This window comes from Myotis lucifugus, unplaced genomic scaffold (genome assembly GCF_000147115.1).
Source record: "Myotis lucifugus unplaced genomic scaffold, Myoluc2.0 scaffold_28, whole genome shotgun sequence".
Taxonomy (NCBI): Eukaryota; Metazoa; Chordata; class Mammalia; order Chiroptera; family Vespertilionidae; genus Myotis; species Myotis lucifugus.
Window position 1 is genome coordinate 1,216,148 of NW_005871076.1, and position 23,266 is coordinate 1,239,413.

The window sequence follows — 23,266 nt, forward strand, 5'->3', positions numbered from 1 at the left end:
TAAGAAGATCGTCTCCCTGCGTTTCCAGGCTGACGTTTTTGTGAAGCTCACTAAGCCCCTCCAATGTCTGTGTACTCAGGCACAGATTCTGTCTTACCCAGGAGAGTGGGATGAGGCATCAGCTCCGTGCTAAATAAGAGAATGAGGGACGAGTATATCTTGGTTTTCAAACTTTAAATTGGTGGTTTTGAAACTTGAGTAAATATCAGAATCATCTGGAGGATTTTTTGAAACATGGTTCGATGGGTCCCACCCCCCGAGTTTCTGATTCAGTAGGTCTGGGTGGAACCTGAGAAGTTTTTAACAAGTTTCCAGGCAGTGCTGCTGCTGCTGCTGCTGCTGCGCCAGGGACCACAGTGTGAGAACCATTGCTTAAATGAGTTTGCATCTCTGAATGGAGACAGATTGAAGGGGCTCTGAGAACGCTATTAGCTGGAATTCGACACTGTTGTCATGTATTCCATCGATTTTAGATTCACCAGAGAAATGACTGTGTGTGGCTTTACCAGTATCTCAGCCTCTTGCCTTTTTTCCTGCTTGAATGTTGACCAGCTCCACACTGGAGTCAAGACAACGGAAAAGAAAGGAGACAAGACTCACACCAACTTGTATTTTTTATTTAAAGCAGCAGTCACCAACTGGTGGTCTGTGAGATCCGAAAGGTTGGTGACCACTGATTTAGAGTGTTGCTAGTGCAAATGAGGAAATTAAACTAGCATTACCTGTTGTCTTAAATTACCTATTTTTGTTGTTGTTTGTTTTTGTTTTGAGAGCCAAGTGTGAACTCAGGACTTTGTAGTGTTTCTGAAAAGTAACTTATTTTCCTCTCTTAAGGGAAGTGGTTGAGGTTGGATACCACCAGGAGTTCAGTGCAGGACAGTTAAGATTTAATGCACTTAATGAAGTGGAGTTCCTGAAGGATTTACGTAATTCAGACTCTCTTTATCCATGATTCTCAGAGGAGCAAATGTAAAGTAAGAGATATTATAACCTTCCCACATAAATCCACAATTACATTTACAGTTACTACAAATTTGAGACTATTGCTAGGCTTTAAGCTTTTTTCAAAATCAGCTTCATTGAGGTATTATCTCTGTAAAACTAAGTTGACCAATTTTAAGTGCAGAGTTTGGTGAGTTTTGACAGATATATATACAGGTATGTAAGTATCACCAAAAGCATGAGATAGGACATTTTGAGGCTCATCTGTGCTGCAATGTTGTTGGCTGCTTATTGTTTCCTGTTTTTAACCCCATTTTCATGACTATTTTTACGAAGTTTTTGCAAACTTGAAATGTGGTTGTTTTAATGGAACTCTTTGTTTTTTTCAAAATTAGCTTATAGAAAGTGTGAGAATGGTTTAAATGGGAGAACTACTGATTTTATGAGCAGTAAAATGCCACATTAAGAGAAAAGGTGTGAGGAATGAGTTCTGTAGCTATAGAGCAGGGATCAGCCCACAGGCCAAATCCAGCCTGCTGTCTGCTTTTGCAAATAAAGTTTTATTGGCATGCAGCTATGTTCCCAGCTGTGTTCTCACTACAACTGCAGAGAGAATTGCTGTGACAGACATCTTACACACTGCAAAGCCTAAAATACTTTCTATCTGGTCTTTTAAGAAAACGTTTCTGTCCCCTGGGTTAGAGCATGCCCTCTCCTAAATTAGCATCAGGTCACCTTGTGGGGGTGGTTTGGCCTTTTTTTAAATGTAGCATTTGATCACATCTTCCCTCTATTCCAAAGTTAATAATGTGACAGTTTATGTTCTCTGCATTAGCTCCGACATCACCACTTGGGTGATGTTATTTTAAGACATAAAAAAGCATTAAAGTGAACACAACAATGAAGTTAACATACCGGCTGCAGCAATCATTAAAATTGCTCACAAAGTTCCAAGGCACGTGCCTGGTGGCATAAGTGTATAGGCATCCGTGTGGCAGGTAACGTGGCGCTGTGCTGTGGCCGTGGTAGGTGCTGTGGCCATGTGCTCCATTTGCCAGCTTTGGACTTCTGCAATTTTTACTTTTTAATAAAAACATTCTGTGGGGTTTGCACAGATATATGTAAGGAGACATTATTTTTATATTTCTACATGGTAAGGAGATATTATTTAATATTTCTACATGATACCACATTTCAAATTTGCACAATTTACAAGCCTGTTTCTGTTCTGTTTGTTCATTTATTTTGTTCTTGGATTCTGTATGTAAGTAAATCATATGGTATTTGTCTTTCTCTGTCAAAAATGTTATTCATAATTTACATTCACATAGAATATGACTACATTGTGTGTGGTACCTAGCCCTAAAGATACTCCCCAGCGCCCTCTGGCCTGTATGTTCAAGTGGGCGTTGGACAGTTAAAAAGCTTAGCAGGTGATTTTTCTCAAGAGCCAAACTGGAGGTTCATAAATCTCACTAACCAATATGCTTGTGCTGCTGCCGCTGACACGTCCATTGGATAGATTTTTGATTTCCTGTCATTTTTGAATAAAACAAATAGCGCTGACATGTGTTTGTTCTTGCCTCTGGCAGTTGGGAGACCGGGCATGCTGAGGTTCAATAACACAGCAGAATTCTTTCACATCGGAATGATTAAGACCTCGGTTTCAGCTATATCTTTGAACTAGCTCCTTTAGGTGGTTGGACTTAATAAAATGAGGTGCTTGCTCTGTTCCAAGATCATTAGGAGGCAGAAATGCAATTTCTTCGAAAATTACCCGTAGTAATAGAACTCAAGTGACTCGTGTAAGAGTTGCTTCAGAAAAGAGGGCAAGTAAGTATTGATTGGTGAGACATGTTTATGAGGTGATAAAGCCTGTTTGCTTTCTCTTGCAGGGGAGCTGTGTTGTGTCTACTTTTGCTCGAGAATCACTTCTCGGACACAACATCTCCAAGACTCAATTTTCGAAATGCAGATTTAAGGATGCGGTATCGGCAGCTTGAAGAAGAGCAGACTTTCCTGCCGGGACCTGAAATGACACACCTCCCTGGGAGCCAGCCTCAGTAGCGGCACTCATGGAGCTAAGTCCTTCCAGCTGGATTTTTATGGCATAGACTCTTCACGATTTTACAAATAAAGGGAAAACCCATAGAAGATGATGTTGCTCTTCTTGAGGATACCCTGCTGATTGCCTGGTGATGGGTTTGGGTAGCCAGGGACAGGCTTGGACACTGGTGTTTGTGCCTTTATGTGATCTGCATCATTGCCCATAGGATTCATGAGAGGATTCTGGGACAAGTAAAGGAATCGAACCTGATGCCTGACTCACAGGTGGCCTGGAACAGACAGGACTGTGCCAGACCTGAGGTGAAGTGAAGGCACATCTATAGTTATGATGAAGATTCTCAGAAATCGGGAGCATTGGATTTAGACCCATAAGTACTACATAATTGCCATCATTATCGCTTTTATAATGTAACATGGGAGCTGTGGTTTGGTTCGCTGAAAAAACATCAGATGGAGAATGGGGAGGTTATATGTGCATAATCTTGGCTCCTACTAGTCCATTCTGAGATGTGGAGCAGACATAACCTCTCTGTTTTCACTAGGCAAGTGGGGATAATCGGACACAGATCTTACTACCTGTGGGTTGTGATGATTAAACAAGGTATTTAGTGTGAAAAGCACGGGTTTGGGAGTCAGAGAGACAAACCTTGGTTTGACTCCAAGCGCTACCACGCACTAGCTCACTAGAACATAATTTTAAACCCTTATGAAGCCCAATTTTTAAAAATTTGTAAAATGGGATGATAGAATTAACTTTGTGAGGTTGTTGGACCAATTTGGATCACATATATATGAAGTGCCTAGCATTCCTGGTACATAGGAGAAGTCTATTAAATAGAAGCCATTCTTATTATGCGAAACTATTTAGAAAATGTACTTTTCAAATGTAATGTAAAGTACTATTACTGTTTGAAAATTAGATGACAGTAGTTTGCATTTTCCATGATTGGAAGCCAAATTATAAATGGATACTACCAACCAAACGCTTGAAGAGAGGCAAAAATTTGCAATTCATCTTAACATAAAAACTGGGCCATTAGTGGAAAGTTGTGGGGAAATTGTTTTATTTTTTTAATATTTGAAATACTTCCTACTTAGTGCACTGATGAATTTCAAAGCAATTGTGTTCTTTTTATACAAGCCTGCCACTGTGAGCCTCATCTTATTGTATTTGAACTATTTGTGCTGCCTAAGTTTTGTCTCGGGATAATTTCTTCTCGTTTCCTTAGTGTTTTATTCTCTAATTGTGTTGGAAGGAAAATGAGTGGTAGAAACCAGAACACACTTTGACCTCCTTTTCCATTTTGTAAATGGCATTTTGTAGGCCTTAGGAATAATTGCCCACTTCCAAAAATAAGAGGTGATGTGAATTATCACGGAGGCGAGAGGCAAGAAATTTGTATTTGAAGATTGACATTGAAATAAAGTTAACCCTTTAGACTCAACATCTTGCATCCTTTGAAGGCAGGAGTTCTCAACCTTGGCTGTCCATTAGGATCACCGGGGGAGCCTTGTGCAGTCCTGACGCCCTGGTGACACCCCAGACCAATAAATCAGAATCTCTGGGCAGAACCCAAGCATCAGTGTTTTTAGAAGCTCTCTAGGTGATTCCAATGAGCAGCTAAGGATGAGAACACTACGATGATTTGCAGACATCTGATTTCTTTCTTAACACCTCTGAAGTAGGAAAGATTCTTTGTAGTAAGAAATGGAAATAGTGAAGCACAGAGAGGCTGAATTTTTGCCAGACTTCCTTGAAGCTGGGGTGGCCAGTGCAAATGCCTGCAACAGGTCCGGCAGGTGATCTGATGAGTGAAGCAGGCTGGCAGCCACTGGGGAGACCCGGCGAGCATGTGCCTGGAGCAAGGTAATCAGCAGCTGCCCGGCTCCAGCACAGTGTTGCCACGTGGCTGGTTTGGCTCGTTCTTCCAATTTCCAATCTTCCAGATAAAGAGAGACTTAAGAAAAAAAAAAAAGAAATCTGATTTTTACATGTTGGTGACAAACTCAGAATTGTTTAAAACGCTGCGCTGGCCAAACCAAACATGTTTGCTAGTCGTTTCCAGCCTCCGCTTCAAGAGTGTAAAGGACCAGCCTAAACATCCCAGCCAACATTGAATAGATTTGCATCTCCCTATTCTGGATGTAAGCTGCCTTCTACCACTCCTCCAAGCCTGCTTTTAGTAGATGCATTTCTCTCCCATTTCCCCAGAACTCGCTGGACTTGTATCAGCCACTTTCCTTCACTCCCCTTGTCTCCTATGGGCATCCATGGCTTCAGGCCTCACATCTATGGCTTAAGAAATTTTATGCTTTTAACAAAATTAATGAGGGCTTGTTAGAGTTCATTTTTATTACATGTCAGGATCCTTTTCCTGTGAGGAAACATTTAGAAGCCCACATTTAATTTAATTTTTTTAATCCATAGTCTCATGTAAGAAATGTCAAAACACGGAATGCAGCCTTATTGGGCACATGAGGAACATGGGTGGGAAAAGGTTAATTCACAGACCTGGTCAGTCTTCCCCTTCAAGGTGATGATTTACTCCAGTGAGTCCTAGGCTTCCACTTGTCCCAGAAATCTTTGGACCCTTGCAGGGGTCGGGGGTGCTAACATATGCATGTCCAGGGCCTCCCCCTGTGATTCTGATTCATGCTATTTCAGTAGGGCCGGGGGCCGGGGGTGGGGGGTCTGTGTTTTAAAACAAGTTCCCCAGGACAGTGGAGAAACCCTGCTTTAGCAGAGGTGTTTGTGCCCTCTGCATCTTTTATCATTTAAGAAGGTTTTGCAACTGTTGGGCCTGGTAGTCATTACATTTGATCACTCAGGACACAATATAAAGTTCTTATGCAGAGAGAAGCTGACTTAAGCTATCTCTACATGATTGAGGTGCTTTTATGGTTTCAGTTATATATGGATAAAAAAAACCACGGTGCTATATTTGTTTTATATAAGTAGCATATGTGTAGTAAGATCTCATTTATCAGACATGGTGGGGTGCATGGTCTAGACAACTTAAGGTTGTCCTTAAAGTTGCTTGCCTTTGGGGCTTTATTGCAACCATTTCTTAAGTTAGTATACACTTCCTTGCTTTGGCAAACCAGAATCTACTGAAGATGATGAAATCTTTTCAGGGTCATTATTTGTGTTCTGGATTCTTTCAGGTCCTCTTTAGCTTTGTTAAAGCCCCTAATGGTCCTGCTCCGAGTTCTGTGGATTTTATAGTTTTTCTTGTCTCTCACTGTTATTTGTCATTTCTCTCTGCCAATACTCCGCCTGCCTCTAGGAACTTTCCTCTCATGTGCTGTGTGGGAGTGGGGGACCATGGAACTGCATACTGCATGCCAGGTAATGGTAGACAGGCTCCGAAGGTGGCTTCGAGAGGCGTTTCTGGCAGTTCCATGAATGAACGTTGCTGCACTGACTTAGCGACATTATTTTAGTGATTCCACTACTTTCTTCTAACTCACTTCCTGATCCTCAGCTGCCGATGTCAGACCTGTGACCGCAACATGAGTGAGAAGTTGCTACAAGTGGTTTCTCTTGATTTTTAATCTACTCTCTCCCCCAATCGTGCTGGTATTTTTATATGTACAGTTCTATGATGTGAAACTTAAATAGATTAAAATCCAAATGAACATTTCTCAGGCCAAGTTTTTGTGAAGGATAATAAAGTGTTTTTGGTTCAGTATGGTTGTGATTGGAGCTATAAATCAGTTGTCTACCTATGAAATTCGATCCTGCAGTCATTCTGAAATAAAGGTGTTACAAGTCATATTTATGTGTGAATTCTCATTTCGTGGGGTATTACATCACTCAGCAGAGCTTGTGCTTATCGTTTGTCCTAATGACCCTGTTTCTGGTCAGTGTCCCCAGATGAGGGTGTCATACCAACTGTATGTTAGGGTCCCCTTCCCTTAAGGTGATCCTTTAAAGTTTCTCCCAGAAATAAGCAGAGGTCACTTGTATTGGGTGACTCCAGTGGGCCATGTACTAAAGGAGCAAAGGACTAGGGTCTGCAGAGGAAAGAAGCACAGCACAGACACAGCAGCACGAAGTCAGGTTCCCCAAAGATGGAGGAAGAGACAGCACAGCTGCTGTTGACCTTTGAGCTCAGTTGTGCTTTTTGTACTTTGTTTCTGTGGGATTTGCTTTCATCCTGGCATAGGTCCCCCTTTTCCTTGACTGTATTTGGGTTTCTGTGCCTTGTGGTGGGATGCCTTGTCCACGCCATATGGATATCTTCCTTTTGTTAGAGCCTGGGTGCCTTAGGAGTAAAGTCCTTAGTTTAACCAGCACTATTGAGCACCTACTGTGTGCAAGAGAAAGGCAGGATTTGTCTTTTTAGTCTTGATCCAGTGGGTTTCCAGAAGGTTTGCACCAGCATTATACTGACAGTTGGCAATGGTAGGCACCAGTTGATGGTAAGTCCAGGCTCTGTTACCTCTTGGGTAAATCAGACAATTATTGCTTATTTAACAGATGCAGGAAAAAGTCAGCACAGGATGCACAGTAGAAAGATCAGCACGAAAATGTGTAGCTTGGTGGCCCCAGAGCCTCACCAGCAGATTGCATAGTTGTAGGTGATAACGTCTGAATTAGTGAGGGGCCCATCATACCTTTCTGCAGATAGCGCATTCTCCTTAGGCCCCATCTTATATACAGAAGGGTGGAGGTGGCCTGCATGAGACTACCTCATCTAGCCACAGAGCAGCTCCTCAGTGCACAATGATTGCAGGACACCAGATATCCAGGCATAAATATCTTTTCCTTTCTGACTGTCCTGGCTGTCACAGCCTGGTCTCAGGACATCCCGGGACTCAGGGCTGCTGTGTCAGCATGTGTTTCCCTGATGTCCGGGTGGGGCCTGCTCACTATTTTGAGTTAACACTGCAAAACCCAGAATCTTAACATGAGCCTTGGCGAGATTGAAGTAGATAAAGAGGTAGCGGTCTGAGAATGACAAACCCGGTGCAGTGAGATTCCAAATAGAAATTAAGTTAACTTATTGAGACAATTTATAGAAAGTTAAGATGAAGTATTTAAATGTAAAATGCAGCCGAAACCGGTTTGGCTCAGCGGATAGAGTGTCGGCCTGCGGACTGAAAGGTCCCGGGTTCGATTCCGGTCAGGGGCATGTACGTTGGTTGCGGGCACATCCCCAGTAGGAGATGTGCAGGAGGCAGCTGGTCGATGTTTCTCTCTCATCGATGTTTCTAACTCTCTATCCCTCTCCCCTCCTCTCTGTAAAAAATCAATAAAATATATTAAAAAAAATAAATAAATAAATAAATAAATAAATAAATGTAAAATGCAGCATTGCTTGCATACCTGACTGCCCATTGGCACCTGCTGGGGATCCCAGGGGGAGCTTTAAAAAATACTGATGCTCAGGTCCTACCCCCAGAGATTCTAGGTTGCAGCCTTACCTCAGGGTTGCATAAAGTTCCCTAGATGATCTTGAAGGCATGAGCAGTGATATCGACCAACTTCAGAAGTCTCATCTGTTCTCCCATGAGTGGTAACCCTTAAGAAGCTAGCTGGAGGCGGGAGTGTGCAATATAAGACCTCTCTGACGTTTTGCCTCTAGCCTTTCAGAAAAATGTCATTCACTGTCCAAGAAAAAATGTGCTCCAAACCTGGCTGGTGTTCCTAAGTGGTTAGAGCATCAACCTGCACACCTAAGGGGCTCAGGTTCCATTCCTGGTCAACATACCTGAGTTGTGGGTTCACTCCCTGCCCCTTGATCAGGGCACGTGCAGGAGGCAACCAGTAGATGTGTCTGTCTCACATCAAGATGTTTTTGTCTCTCACATGGATGTTTCTCTCCCTCTCACCCTCCTTCCCTCCTTTCCTTCATCCCTCCCTTCCACTCTCTGAAAAGCAATGGAAAATATTTTCTGGTGAGGATGAACAACAATAGCAACAAAAGTACTTCAGTGTCTCTTCAATGCTAATAGAAGAAAAGAGATGTTAGAAGTCCCCCACCATGGGCAGCCCTGATGAGCTTTATGATCAATAGTTTGAGTCGTGTTTATTAGAACAGAATTCCATGCAGGGAAAGGATCCCATAGTAACTCAAGACCCTTGCTTGTCTGCAAGGGTTAACCTGAGTTCCTGTACTGCTGGACCTTAAGATGTAGGTCTCTGAGCTCTGGACAGGCATGCTGTGCAGCAGGCGACAGAGAGGAAATAGCTGCCACCATCCTGTTAAATTAAACTCCATGGAGCTATTCTCCAGCATTATCGGGGAAGGTTAGAGCCATTTCGTGCCTGCCATCTGTTTAGGCTGCTGATGAAATCATTAATCCTCTGTGTTGGTGCCAGGATGAACTTTGAGATCCGATGACAAATGAGAAAATGCTAAACCGCCCAGTTGCATGTTTTTGTTTTCCCATTTTGGGTTTCGGCGTCTCCCTCAATTCAAAAGTCCATCCATTGTTCAAACTTTGAAATGACTGCATTGCCTGTTTCTTGAGATGTTGAGGGGAAATTATTTTCTGGAACGAAGCTCCTCTGTTATTTGTGTGTGTTAGCAGTCTCATCAAAACCCAAGTCACTCTTGTCAATCAGTCCAAAAACAAAAACAAAAAATTCCCCTGGTCCCAGGACAGGAGGTTTACAAAAAGCAACCAGAAAGAATTGGATGGATGAACGAATTACCCCAGAGTATAGTTATTGTAAATGAAACAGGGTATGGGGCAAGGATGGGGAGAAAGAAAAGGGGGAAAAACCCCCACCAAGGTCATATCTGTCACTGATTAAATGGTAAGGGTGACTCCAAAGACATCTTTATTGTCTGAAATGACATATCAGAGACTTGGAGGCTATTGCATGGAGGTTGGGAGCCCCTCAGTTCATGTTCCGCCCCATTTTTTCTGAACCTATCCACAGCCAGAGCAGAAAAGCTCAATGCAGCTTTTCTGCTGGTATCTTGGCGATTGGATCCAAAGCCTTTGGAAAACTTAGTGTCACATCTGAGACACTAGGTGACTATGCTCTTTACATTACAGTTTTAAATTGGATTAAACTATACATCAGAACACAATCGGAACTATTCCAGTATAGAAAGTTGTCTCTTTGTAAGTGTGAAGTCAAAAGTTAGTGTTATCACTTGTTTCCTTGGGTGTTAATTGTTCTGTCAAGTGCTATGAGGACCATTTCTTCCTGGAAAAAATAAATGCTAACAATGTTTTGGGGCCTTATTACAGGCAAGGATTTTGCAGAGAAAAATGGGGGAAGAGCAAAGCATTAGCCGGGCATTTATTTACACCCCTCCACCCCCTCAGCCATCTGCCTATGAAACCTCTTCTTGGATGGTGGTGGTGGTAGGGGGTGTTATCACCTGTAATCTCAAAACAGGGTATTGGTACCTGGAGGATGTACAGTCATCTCAGTGAGGTTATGTGTGAAGCCACAAGATAGATGGGCAAATGCTTCTTTTAAGGTATTCATTTTTTTTCTCTCAAAGATTTGTGGGGAAAACATTATTTTTACATCAAAACCAACATGTAACTTTGTAGAATATAAAATTGGAATAGATCCATAGTTTTGAAAAAAAATAAGAGACATTTTGCTTGGATCATTGCTTAGGATGCTGCCTGGTGCCTGGCAGCATTATTTTAGGTTCAATAGAATGGGAATATCTGAGGAGAGCAATTAGATACGCTCAAGACAAGCACTTGGCAATTAGGATGTCCCCAGACGCTCGGGGCTCTGTGGGAGTCAGGTCCCTCTCTGGGAAAGTTAGAGAAGCCCTGATGTAGACCACCTCCAATCCCTGGAACTCCCAGGATTCCCAGTCTTGGAGTCAGCCTTACATCCCAGCAGCATGGCCGTGGCCTGCCAGTATCTCATAATACAAAATGGGACAAATAGCCAGTAAACTTGGGCAAGCTTTGCCATCAGGGGGCCTCATGGCTTATTTTGAAGACTGAGTTAATGTAAGTTTTTAGTTGTAGAGAAGAAAGCATATAAGTATAAAGAGCATATATTGAATATGACATTTTAAATTATCTTTCTCTGTACTTTTTGGGGGAGGAGCAGTCATGTTTTCTTTTGTGTTTAGAGGAAACACTAGTCAGGACAATGTTATTTGTCAATACAGTATTTTTAACATACCATTTTCCCTAAATGGAGGCAGTTCAGATAAACTTATAGTCTGCTACTTTCTCTACAGTGTTTAATCCAGGGTGCTTGGTAAAACCAATGGGAGGGGGTATAATTGGTCGTGGTGGGGTAAAATAACAACTGCAAGGAAAAAATTAGTGAAGCAGTATTTTGCTTCTTGATTTTGGCAATTATAGTGGTGTAGCTGGTTCTACTACAGTGAAGCGCTTACCTTTTCCAATAACAAGCCTCTTTTCTGATAGATTTTTATTTTTTAAAAAATCTTTATTGTTGAAAGTATTACATATGTCCCCCCTTTTTCCCCCATTGACCCCTTCTGGCCCGTCCCCATCCCCTGCCCTAGGCCTTCACCACCATATTGTCTGTGTCCGTGGGTTATGCATACATGCATACACATTTTTTGGTTAATCTCTTCCCACCATTCTCGCCTTCCCTCTGAGATTCAGCAGTCTGTTCCATGCTTCTATATCTTTGGATATATTTTGTTCATCAGTTTTTTTTCACATTAGATTCCACATATGAGTGAGATCATGTGATACTTGCCATCTAGATGGAAATTGTATGGCAGTTGCCAGTAGGAATAACCTTTATTGTTATTTATAAAACATACATATTTCTATTGAGAATGCCAACTATGGTCGTATCCCAACTTCTTAGTTGAAATAGCATGTCCTGGTCAGTTCTGAATTCCCCTTCACCAAAATGAAATTTGGCATTGGGTTAAGATTAAAATATAAGAAATCTGAGTGTCTGATTTGATTCCAATATAGCCCAGGAGCCTGCACTGGGGTCCTGGTTGTGCTATGCCCTAGTTGTACATAAGGTCTCTGGGTTTCTTTTTCCTCCTATGGGAGGGAGTATAATAGGGCCTATTTTATAAGGTTATTGAAAGAGTTCGAGACATGGAAAAACAGTTGGAACGGTGCCTGGCCCATAGTAAACACTCAGCAATCTCTGGAAGAGATTGTGTTGAATTGATGCTAATTCTTTAAATATTTGGTACAATTTTCCAATGAAACCATCTAGGCCTGGATTTCTACTTGAGGGAGATTTTAAACTATAAATGTAATTTCTGTAATAGTTGTAGGGCTATCAAATATTTGCTCAAGAGTAGGAGAGAGATAAAATGAAGACAATCCTTTTCATAATTCACTTCACCTCTAATCTGCCTTCCCAGTTCATACATTCAAACAAAATCGCTTTTCTCAAAAAACAGGTCTGGGCAGCCCACTCATCACTATGCTGTTTACACTTTAAAGAACCTGATAAACCTTTGTTTAAAAAAAAACATAAGGGCCCTAGCTGGTTTGGCTCAGGGGATAAAGGATAGGCTTGCAGACTGAAGGGTCCTGGGTTTGATTCCAGTCAAGGGCACATGCCTGGGCTGCAGGCTGGATCCCCAGTGGGGAGCGTGCAGGAGGCAGCTGATCAATGAATCTCTCTCATCACTGATGTTTCTATCTCTCCCCTCTCCCTTCCTCTCTGAAATCAATGAAAATATATTTAAAAAGAAACAAACAAAAAAGGGCAAAGTGCTTGAGATTTTTGGGGGATTTTATTTTTATAAGAAATCTGTGTCCTCACTATAAAGTAATGGTTAAATACTGTACATTGCAAGAGGGAATTGAACAGTTGAATTTAATGAAACCATTTTACCAAGAACCAGTTGCAGTGTTAGAATGTAATTGCAAAGGAACCTGCCTGGACTTTAATTTATCCTCTTGTTTTATTTTAAAACGATACTGGATTTGCATTTCCCAGATGTCAGAGACAATGATGAGAGGTCCCGGGTGACAAGCCTGTAACATCAGCAAAGTTTTAAACAAACCCAGCATTTTTCTGATGAGCTCAGATTCTACTTACTTCAGAGGGAGCCCTGGTAAAACAGTTTTTGTCTTATTGACATGGTTGGTTGTGCTGCTCATCAACTTCACCTCTTTCACATATAATTGTAATCTATCATATCTGTAGAGGATGTTTTAGCTCATTTACTAAGCACTTTCATATTCATGATTTCATTTAATTCCTGAAGCAATCCTGTGAAGATGACAGGAGGTGTCTTACAGATAAAGAATCAAAGGCTCACAGTAGGTAAGTGACTTGTCCAAGAGCACGCAGCTAGTAAGTGGCTGAACCAGAATTATTGCATGGCCACATATTTATCAAACTTGAAATAAAATTTTATAGTGATGCCGTGTCATGTAAAACCACCTAGATATCTCTTTATTTATATTTCCTGACCACAAACTGTTATGTACACCAGGGCATGTTGTCATGTGATCTTATTTACCCTTTGCCTGAGGTGGAGTAACCTCCATTTTGACTCACTTTGTGTTTCTGAGTGTGTGTGAAATATATCTTGTGAACAGTCCTTTACTCAGTTCCTTTCAAATTACCCTGTTTGATTATTCTATTTCTTGCTGTGATCTTAACTACTATGATAACAGAACTAGAACTGGTTAGACTAATTGTAGTTTTTCTACCTGTAAAAATACAAGGTGTTTGGGTAAGTATCTGGGAAATATAAACAAGTTTGGAAGGAACCTTGAGACCGCAGGTGCTTCAAGTCACGTGGATCACAGATTGAGTGCTGGCTAGTAAGTCTGTTATAATAAATCTATAATTTTAGTATATTTTATATGTTTTCTCTACATGATGTGTTTGGTTTGCTCTTCAATTTTTAAAATTCCTTTGGTATTAGGTATTTACCTTTATACTTACCTTTTAAAATGCCCCTCTGCACTGTTTTCTTAGTTAACCTTCCTTAAGTGGTTTGTCAGTTTCTAATGTATCCTTTGACTTTTCCTTTTTGTCTGTACAGCAGACGTTCTCAAAATGACGTCCACCGGAGGCCCATGAAACCCTTTCAGGGAGCCTGTGAGGTCAAAACTATTTTCATAATAATACTAAGACATTATTTTACTTTCCCACTTTCTCATAAATGCACGTGAATGTTTTCCAGAGGCCACATGTGTTAATGATGTTATCACTGTGATGTCTACTGAAATGTGTGAAACACCTATGAAAACCCAGCTGTCTTCTATTAAACCAGAACTTAAAGGGATTTGCAAAAATATAAAAATGATGCTACTCTTTTCACTATATGTTTTTGGAAAAATATAATGTTTTATAAAAATGTTTTTTTATGTTACTATGTAATAGGTTTATTATTATTTTACTTAAGTAAATAAATAACCTCAGTTTTTTTAAAAAAAATATATTTTATTGATTTTTTACAGAGAGGAAGGGAGAGGAATAGAGAGTTAGAAACATCGATGAGAGAGAAACATCGACCAGCTGCCTCCTGCACACCTCCTACTGGGATGTGCCCACAACCAAGGTACATGCCCTTGACCAGAATCGAACCTGGGACCTTTCAGTCCGCAGGCCGACTCTCTATCCACTGAGCCAAACCGGTTAGGGCTAACTTCTCAGTTTTAATTTCTAATATGGAAAATGTTGACACAACTCAATAAACAAAAATGTTTTGAGGTTCTAAAAATTTTAGAAGTGCAAAGAATTTCAAAGGTCAAAAAGTGTGAGAACTACTTCTACGTAACATCAATGAATTTATTCTCCTTTCTACATTTCCTCTCCCTTCTCTTCTACTTTTTATTCCTATTATATTTGCTTTGTCAGAACATATGGCATTTTATATTAGTCTTCTACTCTTGTTTTCATATTTTAGTCTTAAATCTAACATTAACTATATTAAATTGCCTAAATTCCCTCAGTCATAACTTGGTTGGATGAAGTTCATCCTTTAGTAGATTCTTCAAGGACTCATGAATAGAGTATTCTCCAGGTTCTTATATATGTAAATGGCTTCGTATGTTATTTTTAAATGTAAGGACTTGATATTGAAGGATTTTATATCCACCTATTGTATTAAGTGGATATAAAATCCTTGGTTCACATTTTTGCTTTATGTGTTTCTTGTAAACGCTGCTTGCTTCTTGTCTTGATTTGTATGTTGCTGTTGATAACAGTTGAATTTTCTTGCTATTTAAAAGTTTTAGTCTTTTTGCCTGCCTGGTGACCTAAGTTTTTGTGTGGTTGTTGTTGTTTTTTGTTTTTTAACCTTTAAGTTTAACAGTTTTACTAGGATATATCTGTGGGTTGATCATTCTGGATATATTTTCCCAAGTACCTACTGGGCCCCTTTAGTTTGTGGATTTAGGTTTTCTATGATTTCCTGAATCTTTTAATGGATTATATTTCCAGGGAATAGTTCTATTCTATTGCTTTTATTAATTAGGAAGTACAATTATGTGTACTTGGATCTCCTTTGCTTATCTTCCATTTAAATTACCTTCTTTTTGACCCTCTTTTACATTTTTATCTTATTTTTATTATTTTGGTTTATCTAATTTTCTTTATTTCTTTTTATTAAATGTCCATTCAAATGTCATCTTTCTAGGGCAACTTATAACTTAATTTCTGAGATGACTTTTCTTTCTATGCCTTTAAATCAACTCTTATTTTATTTCTGTTTTATGTTTATGTCTGTTCCTTAGATTTTCACCATCTGATTCAAAGCTTTTTTCATATTCCCACATGCTTGCTTGAAAAAAACTATTTCGTTTGGAGTATTGTGCTACAGTTTTTTCTATGTTGGTGTTTTGGGGTGATGTGGGAGCATTTTTACCAGTTTAAATGTTTCAAATGTATGTTTCAGTTTTTCTTTCCAAGTTTGTGTAGAAATAGACTCTTTTTGGAGTCTTTCTTTTGTAAATCACATTAACAGTTGGGGAGGACTACAAGCCTTGAATTCAAGTTTCCTCATCTGTACAGTTATTTTGATGGATATTTGTCATCTACAGGTGTCTATCACACCTTTAAGTCTCCTCCCTGCAGTCATTTCTGTTAGTACGTTTTGCCACAATGAGTGTGGACTTTGTCTTTCTGGAGATGATTTAATTCAATCTTAGGCCACTACAGTGTGTGGGAGGAGGTCATGGAGAGGACCACCTGGGGACTGTTAGCAGGATGCGGGCTGTTGGAGGCCCTCCCCCCGCCCCCGCCCCTGCCCTGGAAGGTGGTTCCGGCCTCCGGCGGTTCCGGCTTCCTGCGGCCGGAGCCATTTTGAGGCGCAGCCTTGAGAGGGCGAGGCGTCGAGCGGCTGGACGCCCACGTGCGGGACCCGGGCTGGTCAGGCCAGGCCTCCGTGTCAGCTGCTGAGATGCTGGCGGTCTGGACAGCGGAGACCCCCCGGCTGGCTGGCGGGACCCACGGCGAGCCTCGCAGGTAAGTTCCTTCGCTCATTCAACCTGCGCCGAGCGCACGGAGCCCTTGGCCTCTGCGGTCCCTCGCGGCCCTCAGCGGACGGCCAGCCGCCAAGCGCAGCCCCTCTTGCCCCTGCCCCGCTCGCCTGGATTCCTCCCCCCTCAGGCGCCTGCAGTGGGGAGTCCTTGGTCTTGTAGTTACGCCGAAGGAGTGGGTTTTCTCCGGCTTTATTTGTGCTTCTGGTTCATCTGTGTAGTTTGCTTGGAAAAATCGTCAAGAGATTTTGATTTAGGTGCCGCCATTATCCTCAGCGCCCCCAGCAGCAGAAATCCTTAAAGGTGATGTAACCCAAGCATCCCTCCCCCATATGCTTTTATTTAAATGTAGTTTTTTAAAAATGAAGTCCAAGATATTTTCTTCAGTTAATTTTCTATTTCTTTTGCCTTTATACCTTAAACCTATTGAGTCTTCATAGCTATAATAATAAAAGCATAATATGCTAATTAGACCAGACAGCCGAACGACCTTCCGGATGAAACCGGGACTGCGAGGGCCAAGGCAAGCCTCTTGCACGAATTTCGTGCATCGGGCCTCTAGTGTGTGTGTGTGTGTATTGATCTCAGAGAGAGGGAGGGAGAGAGAGAAACATGGGTGTGAGAGGGAGGGAGAGAGAGAAACATGGGTGTGTTGCTCGCACCCTTGCCCGGCAGGGTCTGCAGAACCCAGTGCTCCTTTTTATATAGTTTTATAAAGGGATTTAGTTCTATTTTCCTCCATGTAGTGATCAAGTTTTTTTTTTCTTAATACCCTTTCTTAAACAATCAAAATTTTCTTATTTATTCGTATTTATGTACACATGATTGTGTTTCTAAAGTGTTGATTCTGTTGTATTGGTCTATTTCTCTATTATTATGGCTTTATAGTGTGTCTGAATATCTGATGGCTAGCTTTTTAGTTTTCTGTTTTAAAGTTGACTTAGCTATGCATCAACCTTTATTCTCCCATGTAAAGTTTAGAGTAAATATGATGATATTTTCAAAGGTGTTCAAGGTGAAATTGGGAATTTAGAGATAGAAAAATTTACATAAAAATTGTTATAATTTCCACTTATTTTGATTATCTTTGCTGTCCTTTATTAGATTTTTAAGAATTATCTTTTAGAGAGGTCTTCAGTTTTATTGCTTAACTTAATTCCCAAATATTTTATTTTTGTTGTTGTGTATCTTACTGTTTACTATATTTTTCTAATTGGTTATTGCTGATGTTGAGAAATACTATTGATTTTTGTAGGCCAATCCTGTATCAGCAACACTGTTAAGTTCTCCTACTTTTTCTAATAGTTTGTTTCTACATTAAATTGGTTTTTCTAAGTAATTATCATAAATCATCTATAATTATTGCCTCCCCTTTCTCACTGTTGCATTTTGAGCATTTTATTTTGCACTTTCTGGTGAAATAAAAATAAGAAAATATAGCAGTATTAGATTTATTCTTTTTAAATAAAATATATATATTTTTATTGATTTCAGAGAGGAAGGAAAGGGAGATAGAAACAATGATGAGAGAGAATCACTGATTGGTTGCCTCCTGCACACCCCCTATTGGGGATGAGACCACAACCCAGGAATGTGCCCTGAACAGGAATCGAACTGTGACCTCCTGGTTCATAGGTTGATGCTCAACCACTGAGCCACACCAGCCAGGCTAGATTTATTCTTTGCTTTCTGTGAACTTTAATTATGCTTAACCTTACTGTGCGATTATTTGGGAACTGGCAGTATATATTTAATACAGTATTATGTTAAAACCCATTATGAATCCAAAAAAGTATTTCTTTGTACCACAGAGGAGAAAGGATTCAGCCTTTGAAAACCCAATGAACTAAGAGACACATTACCCTGAAATTTTTTCATTTGTATAGTATCTGTTGATTTTAATACTTTGGTGAGCTAACAAAAATCAAGCATAAATATCTCTTTTACTTACTTGATTTGAATTTTAAAAATTTTGTTGCCATTATTTTGGTTACACAATTTATTATTTTAAATTAAAGAAGTGATAAATTAAAACATTCTAATTGTAAATTATTCAAAGCATATGATTCAAATGATGTAGAACTATATAGAAAACCCCCTCTCCTTTTATCTTATTTTGTATATCTATCTCCACTTCTTGTTTTCTGGGCATCCTTTTATCATCTCTATATATAAAAGCCTAAGCGACCTGCAGGTAGCTATGATGTGCACTGGCCACCAGGGGGCAGATGCTCAATGCAGGAGCAGAAACCACAGGTATGGAAACATGGAACAGACTGATGGAACTCAGAGGGAAGGGAGGAGGGAGGAGGGTGGGAAGAGATTAACCAAAGATCTTATATGCATACTAGAGGCCCGGTGCACCAATTCGTGCATCGGTGGGGTTCCTCGGCCTGGCCTGCAGGGATCGGGCCGAAACCGGCTCTCCAACATCCCCCAAAAGGTCCCAGATTGTGAGAGGGCGCAGGCCTGGCTGAGGGACCCCACCAGTGCACGAATTGGTGCACCAGGCCTCTAGTGTATGTATGTATATATATACACACACACACACACATATATATATGTATATATATATGTATAGTAAATATATGTATGTATATGTGTATATATATAACTTTTTCTTCAGTTACTTTAAAAATGTATTCGTCATTGAAATACAATTCACATACCATAAAATTCACCTTTCTAAAGTGTACAATTAAGTGGTTTTTAGTTATGCAACTATCACAGTTGTGCAACTATCACCACTATCTACTTCCAGAACTCCTTTATTACTTCCAAGAGAAACCCCATACCTGCTAGTAGTCACTCTCCATTTCTCCCTCCAGCTTCTGGCAACCAGTAATAAATTTTCTGTCACTGTGTTTTTGTGTAGTTTGTATATTTCATGTAAATGAAATAAAATAATATATAGTCTTTTACTTAGCTGCACATGACTTTTTAAAATAAGTATTAATGGGATCATAAAAATATTCTGATTATTTTTTCTCTTAATATTTCTTTCATATCATCTTATATATTTCTGTGTAATTATTTTTAATGGTAGTACAATAGACATAGACCAGATGCATCATAGTTTATTGAAGCATTCAATTATTGATGTATATATGAGTTGTAGCCAGTTAATATTATCAACAATCTCATACTGAAACTTGTTGATACATATAGTGTGCACGTGCAAGTGCCTTGTCTAATAGGAGAATCTAAAATATGGAAATAATAATAGTATCTGCCTTAAAAAAGTTATTGTGCAAATAAAACAAGATTACACCAGTGCTTTGAACAATGCTTGGCAAATAGCAAACTCCCAATAAGTGCTAGGTATCATTAATATTATAGAAATATTCAGATCTGCAGTAACATAGAAAATGTTTATGATATAATAATAAGTACAAAAAGCAACCCAGTAAACTAGTACATATTTTTTGGTTGCAATTTTGTTAAAAGTATTCTGCATACAAATAAAACTCAAAGGAAATATGTATAAGTGGAAAGAATTGCTTTGCTTATGATGATGGTATTGTGGGTTGTTCATGTTTTCAAATGTCTTTAGTGTTATATTAATATAAAATTAAAAGAAATATATATAAAGAAGAAGAAATCTAGACTTGTCCTTGGAGATGAGAAAGAGGATCTGAGGACCCTCCGACTGGGCCCCTTATGGTTTTCTCTTCTTTCATTATAAACATTTTTGTTTTATTGCCTTGGTTATTCATCCATACGTCCACTCAATAGATATTTATTGAGAGCCCACTGTGTGCTAGCCCTGTTCTAGGCACTGGATAGACAATGGTTGACAATGGTGAACAATGAGGAAGCTCTTGGATTTTGCATTATAACACAAGTCTTAGACTTAAACCAACAAATAATCAAATGAAAATATCAATGTTAAGTGCTATGCAGATAATTAAAATACAATGATGTGATGATATCTAACCTGGAGACTGCATTAGATTGGTGGTCAAGAATGACTTCTCTGTGTAGGTAACAGCTTATCTGTTGAGACCTAAATGACGAGAGGAAGCCATCCACGAGAAGATCTTGGGGAGGTACATTGCAGAAGAGTAAATAGCACACATGCTCTAGCGCAGAGACCAGCTTGGTGGATATGAACTATAGAAAAAAGGCCAGTGTGTGGCTGGGACAGTGGTGGGTGAAGTGAGGTCAGAGAAGAAGGCAGGCATTGTGTGAGGCTTTGTAAGCTAGGGCAAGGAGTTTATTTAGATTTTATTCTAAGTGGGATTGGAAGCATTGGGTGATTTTAAGTAGGAGAGTGACTTGAATGATCTATGTTTCAAAAAACATGCCACTGGCTATTCTGTGGGAAATGGATTTTAGGGAGACTGGAATCAGGGAAATCAGGTGGGGTATAGCACTAGTTTAGGCAAGAAACGATAATGACTTGTGTTGGGTTGGAGCAGTGGAGGAGAGAAATGGTTGTTGGGGTTCTTTTGAACATAAACTTACCTGCACCTGACATTGAATTGATTGTGGGGCATCTTACCTAATAATAGACAAACATGTAAATTGACTGTCCCTCCGCTATGCTCACCAGCCAGTCAGGAGAGTATGCAAATTAACCCAACAAATATGGCAGTTAATTTGCATACATAGGCCGAAGTGGCAGAGCAACGACTGAAGGCTCTGGCCGAGCAGCGATGACTGAAGGCTCCGGCTGGAGTGAAGGCCTGGGTCCCGGGTGCCCGAGGAAAACCGGAGCCGGCAGCCAAGGGAAGGGAAGGCCTCTTGCACGAATCTCTTCATGCAACGGGCCTCTAGTAAATGAAATAAAAGATCTAAAGAAAACTCCTCGATTGTGACAAGTCACTAGATGAGTGGTGATACTATGTACTCTGAAGAATACTGAAGACTTTCTGTTTTGAAAAAAACTGCTGTTTTGATTACATTAAAGTAAAGATTTCCATTAGATAGCCAAGAAGACAAGATAGAGTGTGGATTTCCGAGAGAGATATAGAAGTCCTCAATACAGATATGGTATTGAAATGCATGGGACTTGGTGGGCTCACCTAGAGGGAGGGTGGGTGCTACCAGGTCCCACACCCCCCATCGTCCCGCCAGTCACCCCACAGATCAGCCCTGTCGCCGGCCAGGCCTAGGGACCCTATCTGTGCATGAATTTCATGCACTGGGCCTCTAGTTATTAATATTTTGGAATGATTGTAACTAGGGTTCCTTCCTGAGTGAGATATTAAGGAGGAAGAGAGAGGATTAGGCCCATGAAGAAGCAGAACCAAGCACTACTAAGATTCACAATGGGTAAGATTGGGGTGGGGTGGGGGAGGCGGACATCCATGGACCAGGAAAAAGACACAAAGTAAAAGAGATGAGAGGTCTAAAATCAGATCTCTCTCACACCAGTTTTGCTCAGGATGGCCTTGCAATCAGCTCAAGAACTGTCTGCCACGTTTACTCCATGGGATCAGGGGTAGAGCAGCTTTCTCATTCAGGCTTTTGCCCCAGCAGAGCTCATGGCATCTCACAATCTTTGTGCAGTTTTCTGGTCATACTTGGAGGCAGCTGTAGACAGTGTCCTTGATGCCAGTTTGCTGGGGGAATTTTCCACAAAAGCACACAGGATTTGTCCCACCCGACTGAGAAGGCTGTTTTTCTGGATGGATCTCTATTTATGCATGAGGAAACTTGGCACTGGCGAAGCGGTGGCTTATTTTTCTTTTTTGTTTGGTTTTATTTTGTGCTTCAGAAATAGAACAGATTAAGCATTACTTGCTTTGAAGGCTCCAGCTCTCCCTACAGCATGGCTTTAATTCTGTTCTCCCCAGGCAAGAACGCAGAAAACATCTTTTCTAGCTTTTGTTAAAAGCAATGCAAATGCAGGGAATATTTGGGAGGATTTTTTAAAAGTTGAACTTAATTTATATGTCTTTGAAATAAACCTTTTCTTCCTACAAAAATACATGCTTATTGTAAAGAAATGAGAACAAATAAAAATACAAAGAAAAAAATAAAATTGGACAGTAATTAAAATGATGAAATAAAATTACATTAGAGTTGGAAGGGACCTTAGAAATAATCTAACCAAACTCAAAAAACCTTTTTATAAATGAAGAAACTAGGGCTCAGCGAAATTAAGCAACTTGCTGAAATCACCAACTGTTTTTTGAGTATTTATTATGGCCAGACACCTTTTGAGGTGAAAGGAATGCAGCCTTGCACAAAACAGGCAAAAGGAAAGGCAGGATGTGTGTATGTATATGTGGTGGGGAGAAGTGAGGGTGTATACTATACACTGTATAGTATTCTCTTGGGCTCTGTCTCTTGCTTGCCTGTGGCAGCCTTTTCTACTCCTTCCATGCAGTTTTGGATATCCTTTATCATTCAAATCAGGGGCAACACTAGACCTAAACCATCCTGCAAGTCTTTTTTTTTTTCTGCCTTGATTTGAATAACTGTTTGGTCTTTCTTTGTTCTGAAAAGATACAACATTTCTGTGTTATTCAGAGCCTCCTGTTTCTCTAAGGCGGTAGCTTAGTAGTTGCCCTGAGATTAATTTCTGTTTCCACTTTTATTAGAGATGAGGAATTTGCCAATCCCAGCCACTGCTTTTTCAGCACCTTTTGGATAAACCTTGTAAGTAAATCACACATTCTACTTTAACAGAAGTAAAAAAACAATCCCATTTCTGGTGGATACAATGAAGGATTTTATACCTACTGTCCCCTAATGTGGCTTATTATCAGTTTAAGACTTATAGAAATTAATCTCTTTTCAACATTACTAGTAAATTCAAATCCCAAAGTTCACGGAGTCCTTTTCCAAATTGGCTAGTGGTCCTCCAACTCTCTTCAGTCCCAGACAGGAAAGATAAGAAGGGGTCATTAGAGTC

General features: G+C 40.2%; 1 protein-coding gene across 1 annotated transcript in view; it reads left to right on the plus strand.

Annotated features, from left to right (window-relative positions):
- PRELID2 (PRELI domain containing 2) overlaps window positions 1-4,454 on the plus strand; it is a 61,566-nt gene extending 57,112 nt beyond the window's left edge. Inside the window, exon 7 of the mRNA XM_006086403.3 lies at window positions 2,838-4,454. The gene's annotated coding sequence lies outside the window, so the exon portion shown is untranslated. The remainder of the gene's footprint in view (window positions 1-2,837) is intronic.
- Window positions 4,455-23,266: the final 18,812 nt, after the last annotated feature.